This window comes from Rattus norvegicus, chromosome 2 (assembly GCF_021556685.1).
Source record: "Rattus norvegicus strain SHRSP/BbbUtx chromosome 2, alternate assembly SHRSP_T2T, whole genome shotgun sequence".
Taxonomy (NCBI): domain Eukaryota; kingdom Metazoa; phylum Chordata; class Mammalia; order Rodentia; family Muridae; genus Rattus; species Rattus norvegicus.
Window position 1 is genome coordinate 52,447,889 of NC_141535.1, and position 15,427 is coordinate 52,463,315.

A 15,427-nucleotide genomic window follows, 5' to 3' on the forward strand; every position below is an offset into this window, starting at 1 on the left:
TTTGAAAAATAACTTTTAAAATATGACCAACGATCAAATATTTTTAAGTCTCTTAAAATTTAGGCTCTGATTACATTTTGCATATTTCAAGAGTTACTTTAGGGGGTTGGGGATTTAGCTCAGTGGTAGAGCGCTTGCCTAGGAAGCACAAGGCCCTGGGTTCGGTCCCCAGCTCCAAAAAAAAAAGAACCAAAAAAAAAAAAAGAGTTACTTTAGGATAGAAAAATATTATTATTTCGCTTTATTTGTATTATTGTAGTAGTAGTCGTCATATTAACATAGCCAAAATTTTGAACTTTAGACTGGTGTAAATTCTCTGCAAAATCTATTGGGCTAGAACTTTGGTTTACAGGAGCAAAGATTCTGGAGCTTTCTTTCCTGGGACGCTGCTATGTGCAAAACTGGTGGTTTTTACATACGTGACCATAGACAGCAGTCGAACGTTAGTAGAAACATAGTTGAGAGGTAAGGAGGGAATGGAGAAGTGAATTCTATCAAAAACATCCCTAAGTGGACTGGCAAAGCCCAAGACATCTCAACCCTACACAAGGAATCGAGGAAAGCTGGGGCCACAAGAGACAGTCGTCCCCTGGAAAAGCACTCCAGTGTCAGTGTCAAATGGCGGGCCCTGAAAGCCCACACACATGGCATTGCATGAGCTGAGCACATTCTATTTAGGAATGCATGTATGTATGTGCAACATCAATTGCTGTAAAAAGAGGCCATGAATTTGAAGGAGAGTGGGGATTGAATTTTATGGAAAGGTTCGGAAGGAGGGAAAGAAAGAAATTTTGTGATTATATGATCACCTTAAAAATAAAATTAAATAAAATTAAAAATATTTTAGAAAGAAAGAAACTGGAAGTAAGCCACTTTATCAGCATGAGTCAAGTTAGGGGGCAGTAGTGGACTAGCCAGCAATTTAATCAAAGATAGTGTAAATGAAGAATTAAATAAAGTTTGGCTGAATAAAAAATAATAATAAAAAAAATAATAAAAATGACACATTTTGCAAAGAAATTCACAATAACCTCTCAGAAAATATAAAGCAAAACAGTTTATGGCTACCTGAGTGGGAATTCTTGCTTCGCTGTCCATAGGTCTGTCAGCAGAAGAGAAACATTATCTAGGACTGTTTGAGTATAGACTTCATCTCAGTGCTGGATGATACAGATGCAAGGGTGACCTCCAGGAAGCCAAGCAAAGCATGACACTAGAATAAACCCTGAGCAAACACATCAACAGCACAAGAGAAACCAGATTCTGCTTGCTTTGGGGTCGCTCCAAGCAAGATACGGAAACATCACCAACAAAGAAAAGCAGTAATTTCTAGGATATACTGGCTTACCTGGATCCTAAAGGCTAAAATGGACAATGAGTTAGAATAGAGTGTTATTTATGTAGCAGCAGTGAAACTTTGGGTGATGGATGGCCCAGTAGGAGACTTTAAGTCACTGCGTCTGTGACCATCAAGAATTGAGGATTAAAATACTTTAAACTCTTCTTCCCTCTTTTTTTGTCCCCCTTTGCCCTCTCCTTCTCTCTCTTCTTTCCTTTCTCTGTCTAATCCCAGGCCATAAACCTTAAGGGTTGGAGGGTATGCGTGGAAGCCTGGCTTAGTAGTTTAGAGTGATTATTGCTCTCCTAGAAGACCAGGGTTTAGTTCCCAGCATCCACATGGTGGCTCACACCCATCTGTAACTCCAGTCCAAGTGGATCCAATTCCCTCTTCTGGTCTATGTGGGTGCCAGGTGCACACAAGGTACACAGACATTCGTGCAGGCAAAGCAATGAAGAACCACAAGCAGCTAGGGGGTGCTGAGAGTGGGAGAATTCCTCTTCTCCATGGAAAAACACATCCGATACCAAATGGTCAGCCCTGAACACATGCATAGAAGTGGCACCACACAGACTAAACAACTTGTATCTAGGAATATATATGTATATGCATATATTTATGTGTGTATTATGTAACAACTGTTAATTAATAAAAATGATAAACTTTTAAAAGAGCAAGGAGGGGTATATGGGAGGGTTTGAAGGGAGGAAAGGAAAGGGGAGAATGATACTACATCTTAATCTCAAAAATAAAAGAGGTAATAAAAAGGGAAAGCCAACTTTGGCCCCCAAAAAGGGAGATCTTGTCTCAATAAGCAAATAAATAAATACATAAATATACAAATAGGTAAAGTATTTCAACGAAAATTTTGAAAGATAAAAACAAGACAAGGAATGTGAATTATCGTCACACTTAGAAATGAAAACATCCAGTTTTTGTTGGGACCAGAAGTTAAACTTACCAGACAAAGGCTGCAATTGAAATCTTATAGATAATATTCCTATAAAAATTATGATCCAACAACTTAAGACAAATATTGTAGCAAGAATTAAGATGATAGAATTTAAGTAGACCAAGAGAGCGTGTGAAAGTTGGAGTTTTGGATGGTAATACTGTAGTGCTATGGCTTTGGTGTGAGGTTAGGGTTCCTGTTCTCTAATGGACTGTGTTAGTAGCTGTTGGAACCTTCCAGAGGTGGGATTCTGTTAGAAGGTGATTAGCTCACTGAGGATACCAGCACTTCCTGAAAGTGAGTTATCACACAAAGAATAGCTTAAACCCTGGTTCTCGCTGTCTTTCTTCTTATCACATGACACTTTGCGCAGACAGTTGCCATTGTGATATCATCTGCCACGAAACCCTCAGCAGAGGACAAATGGATGAGGCCGCCTGAGGGTGGACCTTTAGTTTTCCAAACTGCCAACAAAATAAGTTTGTTTTCTTTATAAAGTACGCAGCATCGACTATTCTGTTTTGATAACAGAAAATAGGCTGGTACATTAAGTAATGAAACAACACACTTGATGAGATCTAAAAACACAGTGGCAGGAAAAATAAGGAAGAAGGATGAGCTTAAGGGTATAAAATTAATAAATCTATAGAATACAGGAAAAAAATATCTGAAAGAAATTGGAAAAGCACTACAAACTACGAAACAGAATCAAATGTACCAACATATGTCTAATGTGAGTTTCAGGAAGAGAGGAATATAACGCAATTAGCTGCTGACTTGACCTCAGAAACAATGGATGCCGAGGAGCAAAATGGAATGTTGAAAAAGATAAAGAGGAAAATTGCAAAACGCGAATTCCTTACCCTCAAAGCACTACTTTTCAAAACTAATCAAAAAGTTATTTTATTTTAAATCCTCCAAAAGTAGTGAGTAAAACAATGAACGGAAGAAGAAATGTTGGAATAATACTAAATGTGACTGGAAACAAGTTTCAAGCACACACACTTTTTATTTTTTTTTAAACCGAAGTTCCTTTCAATATAAACATTGTAACGCGGCATTCTTTCCATGCTTTAAACAATGTTACATGTAATCTGCAAGATAATACCCCCCCAAAAAAGAATGGAAAGTAAATGGAAAAATGGTAGAGCAAAAGTGCTGAAGTTTTGATAAAGTTAAATTGCCACTGATGGAATTTATCTTTAATAAATAAGAATGCTTATTGTAGCATCCAGTGCAGGAAATGAGAGAGCACTTTAAGAATATAGTTCACAGGGGGGCACAGTGCTCCACCAGCATACTTTCTCAGCAGCCTAATCAGATTCTGCCTTCGGCTCTAACTGCCACCTGCTCCAGCCAGAGCATCTCTGATGAAGGCTTGGCATAGCACTGATCTGTGAGTATAAGCATTAGTATTTAGAACAAAGTTTGCCAGCATGACCATTTAGTAGAACAACATTTGACCATGCCACACACAAGTGTCTCTAACAGCCACAGGGTCCTGGTGAGGTTTGCCTTCCACAGTTATACAGACTTCTGGGATTGAACTCTGTTTGCCAGGATTTCACTGCAAATGTCTATTTTGCCCATTGAGCTATCTCGCATGTATGTTCTCAATTCATTTCTATTTTTTGAGAGTATCATTTAATTACCTAATTTTCCCCTTTCCCTTTCTCCCTCCAAACCTTTCCACATAGCTCTTCATCAATTGTATGACCCTCAGTTTTTATTAGTTGTTGAGGTATACAAACATGCATATATATATATATATATACATATATATATATATATGTCACATATATGCCTAAATACTGAAGTGCTCCTGATTAGTAGGTATAATTTTATCTGTATGTATGTTTTCAGGGATGACTGTATTGGATAACCAATTTGTGTGCTGTCCCATGGAGAAGACTATTTCTCCTGCTCTCAACATTTTCTTTTTAAAATATCATCTATTTATGTTTCTCTCGTTTATTACATCCTGACCGCAGTTTCCCCTCCCTCCCCTCTCCGAGTCTTCACTCTACCTCCTTTCTCCCAGATCCACTCTTCCTCCATTTCTCATAAGAATAGAGCAGGCCTCCCACAGATACCAACTAAACATGGCACTTCAGGTTGTCAAAAACTAGACACACTCCTTCACATTAAAGTTGTACAAGGCAACTCAATAGGAGGGAAGAGTCCAGAAGCAGGCAAAAAAAAATCAGAGAAAGTCCCTGCTCCCACTATTAGGAGTCCCACATGGAGATCAAGGTACACAGCTGTGACATATTTGCAAAAGATCTAGATCGACTCACGCAGGCTCCCTGTGGGGCTTCAGTGTGTGTAAGGCCTGTGGGCCCTGGTTAACTTGTTCTATAGGTTTTCTTGAGGTGTCCTGGACCCCCTGGCTCTGACAATTCTTCCTCCCTGCCTTCTGCAGAATTCCCTGAGCTCTCTCCACTGTTTACCTATGTTTGTTTCCATCATTACTGGATGAATCCTCTCTACTGATGATTATGCTGGGTTCTGATCTAAGTATAGCAAAATATTAAAATCATTTCATTGGCATTTGTTTTCTTTTGCCAGTTGTGCTTGATTCTATCCTAGGCCTCTGGTTATTCAATCTGTGGTTTCTGGCCCTCTGGGCAGTGTCAGACATGGACTCCCTCTCATGGTGCAACCAGAAACTAGAAACAGTTTAGATGCCCCTCAGTGAGAAAATGGATAAAAGAAAATTCAGTACATTTGCACAATGGGGTATTATGTACCTGTTAAAAAATGACATTATAAAACCTGCAGGCAGACAGATGAAACTAGGAAAAAAAAACATCCTGAGGGAAACAGCTCAGACCCAGAAACACGTACTTGGTATGTACTCACTTATAAGTGGACAATAGCTGTAACGTAGGGATAATCTCATTACAATCCACAGACTCACCCAGAAAGTCGAAGTAACAAATAGAGCCCAAGGTGGGTCACATGGATCTCCCTGGCAAGGGAAAATAAAATAGATTTCAAGGATAAATTAGAAGATGAGGATGGGAACAGGGGGAATCAAGTCAGGGGTGGGGGTGGAGGGACAGAGTACTAGGAAAGACAACTGGAACTGGGGTAAGGGTGCATTTCAAGAGGGTAAGGTAGAAACGCAGTGCAGTGGAAACTCCTTGGGATCTACAAAGGTGACCCTAGCAAAGACTCCTAGTAACGGGGAATAGGAAGGCCGAATCACCCATCTTCTGTGAGCAGACATGGCTTCCAGTGGAAGGATTGAGACAACAACCCAGCCACAAAACCTTCCTCCTCCAGTTTGTCCTGCCTGTAAGACCATGCTGGGGTAAAGGTGGCGCTGAACTTGTGGGTGAGGCCGAGTTTGCCGCTTGCATTTGGAGACTGTGTAGGTATGCCCACAGATTAGTGACGTCCTTACTCCACCCCAATCAAACTTCTATCTGCAGCGGACCCAGAACATCATAAAAGCCATAAGCAAGCAGAATTTCCGAATTCAGGCCCAGTGGATTATCTCTACAATACAACCTAAGGCTCAAGGATCATTGGGACAGCTTTTTTTTTTTTTTAAAGACAATATGTATCGAAACAGGAACTACCATCCAGCATTCTCTGCATAATATCTGCTTAAGAATGGTAAACAGGTGGTAAACACTAAGCTACTTTATCGAATGTTAGAAATAGAGTAAAGGTAGTAATATTGATAACAACAAGCAATTTGTTGGAGGACTGATTATGATTCAGAAACTCTAACTAGTGAAACCTACAAGACAAATATAGTTTCTGTTTTCCCATTGTGAAGATGAGGAAAAAAAAAATACATAGAAAGACTGAGTCATTTCCCCCAAATTATACAGCTAGTGGGTATGCTCTGGTGAGATGTAAGATTTGAATATAACTGATAACAGTCCGGGCACACAGCCCAGATACTGTTCTTAGCCTCTTAAGTCACTACTAAAGGCCTTTGTATAAGTCAGGGTCCTCTAGAGACACTGAATCAATGAGACATACACAGATTTATCATGGGAATTTTTTTTTTTTTAAGAAATTAACCCAGGAGATGACTGGGCAGTTAAGAGCACTCTGGCTGCTCTTTCAGGGGTTCTGAGTTCGATTTCCAGCACCCACATGGTGGCTCAAGACCATCTACAAAGGGATCTGATGCCCTCTTCTGGTGTGCAGGTGTACATGCAGGAGAGCATTCATGTATAAAACTAAATAAATAAATAAATACGTAAATACATAATAAAGTAAACTTAGAAAAGAAACTAACTCATGTGCTGATGAAGACCAAGTAATCCCTCAATGTGCAAACTAGACAGGTGGAGATAAAGTTCAATCAAGTCTAGATCCAAATTTTTAAGACATGACTTTCCCTTAGTCAGCTTTCTTGTTCTCAGTGCCTCTGGGGGATCGGAGGATGCCTACACACAATGAGGAAAATCATCTTGACTCCAACTCACATGCTGGTCTTTTTCCAGAGACCTGCACAAGCAAAGCAAGCCGTAATAGTTTACCATCCCTATGAACATCTCACTACAGTGCCAAGTTCACATTCAATTAAACCAACTCAGTCTGTAATGCCGCATAACATTCTACTCTAGTATGTGTCAGAATTCTCACAGACATAACCATCTGTGAACTAAACCTGGTAACGTCACATCTATCTCAATCTGTATAGATATCTGATACAATGCGGACTCAAAGGCAAACCTACCTGACAGCACACTGCTGAGGACTGATGTCCACTTAAGTGATACAGAGCAGGATAGGTGGCACACAAGAGAGAGAAATCACGTGTAAGAAAAAAATAAAGCTGCCTATGTCTTCTATGATATAATAGAAATATTATAATAGCATTAAACTGTCGTATGAAAAAAACATCAGGAAGCTTCGAGCAGTTTCATTGCCTGCTATGTTATTTTTACGTAGCATATTTATGTTCAATATTACTTTGATAAATAGGAAAAGGGCATGAGACTAAAATTAGAGCAACGTGAACATTTATCTGAGTCTTTGTTTTACATTACTTATTTATTCAATGATGCTGTAGACCAAAGTGTCTTGTACCTGTCAGGAAAGTATATGATCCCTGAGCTACATCCTCATTCTCTCAATACTTTTTAAAAGAAGAACAATAATTGTTATTGTATGCTTACAGTACCTTAATTTAGCAATTCTTCAGATCTCTTCTCCTACCAGGTGGGTTTCAGAAATTACCTCTGGCCTTCACTCATAACAAAAACTTCCTATCCATTGAACTATCATGGTGGCCCTGTCTTTGGCCATGCTTAGTTTTTATTTTTTTGTTTTGTTTCATTTTTGGAAATTCTTTAGGAATTCTAACTGAAGTTAGATCTATTTAAAATATACTTTCAGGCTACTTCATAAGGTCAATTCTGTGTGATAGGTCCTATTTTATTTTCTAATTGACAGTCTATTTAAAGTGCTTCGCTGACCTTTGCCTGAAATATGTAATATGGTTTCTTAAATGCATATAAAACATGGTAAGGCAATGGTTATTTGAGATAAATGAAGAATAAAGGTTTATTGGTAAAGAGTATTCCTGAGATAAATATTGAAAATAAAGTATTTTCAGCATGAAAGAATTTTACATAGAAAAAAATGAATTTCAAGAAATAAGAGTGAGCAAAGGAACCAGGACAATGAATAATGGATAAGGATAAGTGGCAGAAAGACATCTTATTTGACAGTGCATTTCCAGATCCCAGGAGATGACTTAGTAGCACAATTTACTGCTGAAAATTCTTGATGTCATATTAATTAAAACAAATACTAACCTTCCTAAAAAGTCAAAAATTTAGGTTTTAAATACAAAAATTTACATTTAAAATGCAAGGTATAAGAACAATATGAAAGACAACAAAGAGAATAAATCATTCTCTCTTTTATTTGATAGGGAATGATAAAAGTACCTATCATTTTTAAGCTTTTGGGAAAAATATAAAGTTATGTATATTTACATATCTTAGTTATATTGAGAAAACCTTTAACAGAAAGGAACTGATATGCACAACTTCAGAACAAGGACAAGAAACAAAGGGTTAGAAGAAATACTAGCATGATTTCACATGTATAGAAAAAACTAAGCCAATGAATAAATGAAAGTACAATGGCCCATACAAGTCTGAACACATGTACATTCATAGTAAGCAGCAGTGGTCCAGGCTTGGGTAGGGAGCAGTCTGAGGAGAATGTTCTTAGAAAAGCAGCGCTGAGCATTCTAACTCCTTCAGTATATGCTATGGGATGAGGTTTGCAATGTTTCGGTGATGTAGGATACCATAACCTCATCCCCTTAAGACTAGAAGTCTCTGTCTTCACTAAGACACCAAACACATTGGCCCATAGACTGGGTTAAGCCATCTGCTCGGCACATCTCAGAGTTGCTAACTTGACAGTCACTGGTAGGGAAACGAGAGTGAGCTGCTGCCCTGCACTGGAGTGTCCTAAAACAGCTTTTTACAGGTCTAGATCGTACAAATATATCCCATGGAGCACGTATGGATCACATGGACACCTTAGGGCTGTGGCCATTTTAACTCTTACCCCAGAAAACTATCTTAAAAGGGGGACAAAAGGACTACAATACTGTGTTTGGTGTGGTCCAGATTACCGGTAAAGGCAAAAGCTGTGGGAGGTCCCATAAAACCAGAAGGAAGAAGCCTTGTCAGCCGCATGGGAGCTTCCAGCAAGAGATCCAGAATCTCACGTTAGCTTTGACTATCGGCCAGATAAGGAGAGCACAAAGCGGGCTGCTCAGGAAGAGCTGCCCCACCCCCTTTCCTCCCTACCCACTGGCCTCCACCACAAAGTCCTGTCTGTCAGGATAAGCCAATAACCAGCAGGGATCTAAGAAATAATAAAAGGAATACTTGCTTGTTAGACTAGTGCCACAAAAAAAAAAAAAAAGAATTAAAACATTATGTAAAGTTAGGTATAACAAACAACTAAGAAGATACAGTAATGGTGGGCCTTGAGGCAGTTAGCAAAATGACTTTGAAACAGGACATATAAAAATTACTATCTTTCCAAAGACCATTTACAAAATGACTCCGAAGGTACCGAAACTTCGAAATGTTTATGGATTTAAATCAATATATTTGGGGAAAGAAAAATAATGATGTCACACTCAACTCCAAATTTAGAACAGGCAAACTGAACTCACAAGCAATAAGAAGAAAGTGAGGGCGGAAATCATGAGGGAGAGTACAAAGGAATATGAGATTATTTTCTATTACGACCTTTTAGAAAACCGAAAAACACATTTTTAAAAATGCTGATTAAGAGATAAATTAATAAGGGCAAATAGATATTGTGTATGATAAAGAGAATTTGATTACTGGTAAAAAATATGAGGTAATTCTGCAACTAACATCATGCTTATAATTTTGAATATAGCACTGGAAAATTTTAAAAAAGGGTAGTTCAATTTGGTTTGTGGAGTAACAGAAATAATATTCAAAGGAGAATTAAATGTTAACTTTGGTGTGAAAATTCTAAACAAGATAGTATTGTATAAAATTTAAGTATATTTTGAAAAACAATATCATGATCAAATGAGCTTCCCAAATAATGTAAGGATGATTCCAATTTAGAGTAGCCATTAGGGTAAGATCCATGGGCAGAATTAGATGGAAAAAAAAGTCCTACAACCTTGTAAAAGTGTGCTATCTAGCATTCAATAAAAGTACTCATTTGTGATTAAAAAAAAAAAAGTTAACCAAGAACAGAAAAACTTTAAGTAAACAGTGCTTTTAATAGTGAAACTTTAGAAGTGTTCCCAATAAAGTTAGGAAGGATTCTTTGAGGTACTAATTAGACCAAAAAAAAAAAAAATTAAGAAAACTGGATTTAAGAACGAGAGGCACTTCCTTTCCTCAGTGGCTCTATGAATGGTCTTCTACACTCCGGCCAGGCCATACAAGGGCTTTCTATTGAAGGCAATGGGATTAGTGTGAGGTTTAAATACAAAACAAGCAATTGAGATCTATGCTTTGTTTGAAGGATTTCCTATGCCTGATGCTGAAGCGGGGCAAGGGCCCTGTCGTCCTGATTGAGGGCCAACTCTTCTTGTTAAAAAAAAACCTTATGAACTCTTTGGGTGATCAAACTTTTTCCAATAAGAAGTTGGGCAGGGTAACATAAGTCTCAAACATAAAAGTTCTTCAGTTTTGAAAGATTTCTTATGGTCATTAAATGTTTCAGACAAACACTCGTTATGAACTAATTGGTAGCAAATGTTAATTTGAAGACTTAAGCTGGCTTTGAATTATAGCCGTTTGGTTTTGAGACTTGAAAACCAAAATAATGAGAAGTTGTGTGAGCATCTTCCAATGGTTCAAAATTCCAATCACCGAACCTTATTGTTCCTCAGATGCAAGCTCTGAATGGAGAGAACCTTCTAATCCCGGCATTAAGGGAGCTGCACTCAATTCCTTATATCACGAGGATCATTTCTTCTGATCTGTCTTCTGCCTTTCTTCCACTGCCGTTCTCTAGATCTGCTGAGACATGTTGGCAAAATTCTCTTAATGTTTTGAAATCCTGAGGATTAGAAGCAGGAATTTTTCTATAGAGGTGGCTGGCCATTCTTAGGATTCCTTTACCTTTTCCTGTTGTTCTATGGAAACAAATTTGTGGAGCGTGGGGTATGGGCTAACATAAATATCTCAGCAATTTTCTTCTTATCTAACCCCTCAGATTCCTCAGGCAGCATGCTAATTCTCTTCCTCAAAGTGTTACCTAATAACGGTCTCACCTTTTATCAGTCTTGGGGAAGAAAGCAAACAGGGAGGTCTACCCAGGAGGGCTAGAATGCACACACATAGGTTTTTACACAAATAAAAACATCATTGTGCTCTTTTCTGTCTTTCTCTGAGCCTTTCATCTGCTATTCTGTATTCTCAGTATGGGGCTAAAATGCCCCATCTTCTAATGACCATCTTTCATAAAAGGCTGAGAGAATTATGCTAATTTTTTTCAATTTAAGGTTAAAATCATAGATTGGGATTTTGAATAGTTGTCATAAAACCATACATTATAAATATCTTACATTGAGTTTGGAGGAATGCCATGTTAAATTCTGTGTATAAAACTAAATGTGATTAATTAATTACAAAAATTCTCATATCTGAAATACAACAAGTCCCATGAATTTGGAGTAAAGGATGAATAGTCATTTTTACTAGATTTCTGCATGGATATAATCAATTTAGATTTATTAATTTTCCCCTTATATAATGGAAGGGATTCAGGAGTTGTAGATGAGTAGTTCTGGTTTAGTGTGGATGTCCCTTCAAGTCCCTTTTGTCCTTTACCCATGTGTACGTCTTTATTCCTTCCTTTATTTTAAACCTCTGTAAGAGTTAAAAAAAATTATGTTCCAAGATGAGTAACACAAATTTTGAAAAGTACATTTGTGCGATGCTAAACAGTCTGTTGACTGGAGTGCCTGGTGCCGCCGGTAGCCCTTGGGTCACTGTTGTGTGAGAGTTCCAAGAGAAGAATCTACTGCAGCTGATGTCCAGTTATATTTTGTGTCAGGAACTCTGTCATGTGCTAACTTATAGCTCCAACAAGGGTCAAAAAATTGCTATTCATGGGTTTTTTTCATTAGTTTCAGTTTTGATTTCTAGGACACTTCAACCTAATGACAAAAAAAAAAAAAAAAAAAGAAAAGAAAAGAAAACTGAAATGGATAATAAGTCAATTGAAATGTAGCCCCTGCCACTCTGACCACACACACAATTACTGAAGCTGATTGAACTTAAGTTAGTCAGGGTCTACAAGATCCCTGCCACTGCCACTGCCACCACTGCCACCAGGTCCACTGTCGTCATAGTCGTCGTCGTCATCATCACCATCATCATCATCATCACCATCATCATCATCATCATCATCAGTGTTTATTAAGGTTGTATCTTAACTGATCCCTAAAGGACTGTGCAGTTCAGGCTTGCCTGGAATAGAAATATTGGAAATTAGAATTTCTTTAGCAGTAGACCCTGTTAGAAAGCCATAGACCATTAGGGGCCCTAAGAGGCGAACAGCTTTGTTCATGTCAGTTTTTGTCATAACATACTGCCTGAACAAGCCCAAACCAAAGAACCATTTGCTTAGGGACAAAATCTCCCAGATTAAGAGTCAAACTTTCTGTTTATTGTTTGATTACGTTGGGTATCTGATGTATCTGAATAATACTTCAATAACAACGCTTTGAGATTTTTATATCCTTAATGCTGTAGCCTAAACATATATTTTCAGGTGCTTCTTTAATGAAGACATATCATTGAGCTCCTCCCTCTACTATCTATCCAGACATCTGATCTTGTGGCATTTTCTACTTTCTCCATGCATTAAGTCTCAGGAAGACCTTCACCTCACCTAACTCTAGCTTAGACATTTATATGACTATTTAGAACTGTGTGAGCTAATAGTGGGGACATTGAACACAAGCAGAGGGACAGGAAGGATGTGGTTTGAGGGACAGCTGTGTTTGTGTTTACTGCCTAGGTAAGTCTTAAACTGAAGGAAAGGTATTATTTGGGGAAACTGAACTCACAATGCTCCTCTTTCCATAGTCTTTTTCCAACTGTCAAATGCGATGCCCAGGGAAACATCTCTTACAGATCATGTACTTCTCTGCTTCTTCTCTTAGCCTTTCTTTGTGTTGACGTATCCTTGGGAACAAGTTAAAAAAAAAAGAATAGGAGAGATCATTTCATTTGGAAATTATGTAAATCAGTGTGAAATTTCTTCTTCAGTTTTTTCGTAAGCTAGGAACCCGCAAATAATTTATTAGAATGTTACCAAACCCTAGTATAGCTTCTCTTATCCCACTTACTCTACAAATATTTCATCCATTCTTTCAACAAGTTTACTTGAAAAGCAGTTGCTTTCATAGAATTGACCACAAAAGGCACTCAGTAGTCCATGGTATTTGCTAGGAACCCTCAGAGACCCTGTAACACCTCCAACCAAGGTCTGCACTGGGCCCAGTTGTCAAGTTCTATTTGAGATGTTTTTACCTGTAGTAAAGCTTTATTTATCAATTAGCCCAGGAGAACATCAGCAACAACCATAAATGACAAGACAAACCAAGTATAGGATACATAGTTATAAAGAGTAGTTACAAAGTGTCAGTTGTTTACTTCTAGAATTTTCCATTGAATATTCTCAATCTTAACTTTCCCTCCAGGAACTCAAACCCTGCAAAGCAAAACTGAGGAGAAGGTATGTACTCTAAACGTTTGTGCAGGGAAGGTTACAGGCCGTTAGAGAACGTTTGGCATATGTAAAGTATCTAATTTTCTTCTGGTTATTTTTTTCCATGGTACTGGTCTGTGTTGAATTTAGCTGCTATTGTGTCCATCAATGATTTCTTTTTATAGTCCTCTGGGATTTCTTTCTCTTTACCCTTTGTTAGACTAAATAGTTTGTCATCAACAAATTCTTCCCCTTTGCTACCCTCATGGTTTTAATATATTCTGCTTATTTGATCCCAATTGTCCCCATAGGAACACCATTATAACATTTTTCCATACTCAGAATTCCTCATTCATTCTCTCACTCCTTACTTCTTAATAAGTATAAACTCTATAATATGACCTCTAGATCTTTGCTCTTTTCCTTACCAACCGCCATTCAGATATTTCTTTTAAGGAAATTAATTTAAAGCTCACTTTCAACATTACATAAATTCTGCTTATGAATATTCAGTAGTCTATTGTTTATCCCTTTTAGAGAATCCACCACCATCTCAGGATGATGATGGCAGAGCAGACTCCTCTGAGATCATGCTGTCCGTGTTCTTGCCTCTGGGATTAAGCTATCCCTGAGTGATTAACTCCCGTATGCTTTTAATCTGTAACAAAGACAGCAATCCATTTTGAGTTCCTATTTAGTTTTCCAGTTCCAAGGCTCTGGAAAGGGTGTGGTAATGAGGAGCACCATTTGCTTTGCTCTTCTGGGTGTGCTGGTGCTAACAGACTGGTAACTTGAGAGACACTTCCGGATGTCGCATAGGTGAATATTGTTAGTGACAACTCCATCCCCCGTCCTCCCAACCCCTGTCAACAATACAGTCAGAAGGAAATGAACTTTGGGAACAACACCATTTGCTTCACTTGTTTTGTGGCTTTTACCTCCACCCCTAGCTTGACTTTCATTTCATTTTCTGTGTCCAAAGTTGTTTGCTGATGTCTCTCTGATACCAGTAAAGACCTGCTAGGCACTACCATTTGTAAATTAAATGGGATATGTTCACAGGCAGGAATTAAGTTTTCAAGTTAACATACAAATTTAAGACGTCAGAGAGGAGAATTTGTTCTATATCTGGATGCAGACCCTCATTGAAGGCTTCTCTGCTATCTTTCTATAAAGTCACCCCCATTTACTCACTAACGAATGCGGAAAGAGAGGTTTCGCTTCATTTTTCTTTCATTTGGTTGAACATCTTGTCAGCTAGTAATTATGCTTAGGGGCAAACAGCAATAGTTATCAAAGTTGGGTGGCATAGCACGTGCTCCCAGCCAGGTTCATCCACCAGTCCTCAATTAGTTGGCTAAAAAAGGCAAAATAAGAGTGGGAAGTGGAAAAGAGATTTCTTCCATGTGGTGGCATTGGGAAGAAGGACAAGAGAATCCTGGAATCCCTCACATCCCTCTTTCTGGCTCTGAAGAAAGATTCAATAAAGGGCTAAGGATACACAATAAACAGTCTCAGTCCCACCTTCCCATCACTGTCTCTGCTTCAGTCTCATCCTCTAAGGTGGTCTGACAAGCTGTTAGAACTCTGTGAAATCTCTCCAGGAGACAAGTCCCACCTCTGGCTGGCGCTATTCCCTTCTCCCAGCATGAGATTCCTGGGGAAATCCTATTTCTTTGGAGTCTATTGTTTCAGTGAACTGATAGTCAGATTGAGCGATAAAGGTGTCTCTTCAGGGTGTCTTCCTTTCCGCCAGAGCAGTTACCTACTGATGTTCCGAAATGGAAGTCTGATTCTGCAAGCCAAGAATTACCGTGCATGCCAAGATTCTCAGCTCACAGAACCAACATAGAACCAAACTGATTGGAAGATGATAAAATCCAGATTTCTCATGATGTTTATTGCTGGTCATAAGAACA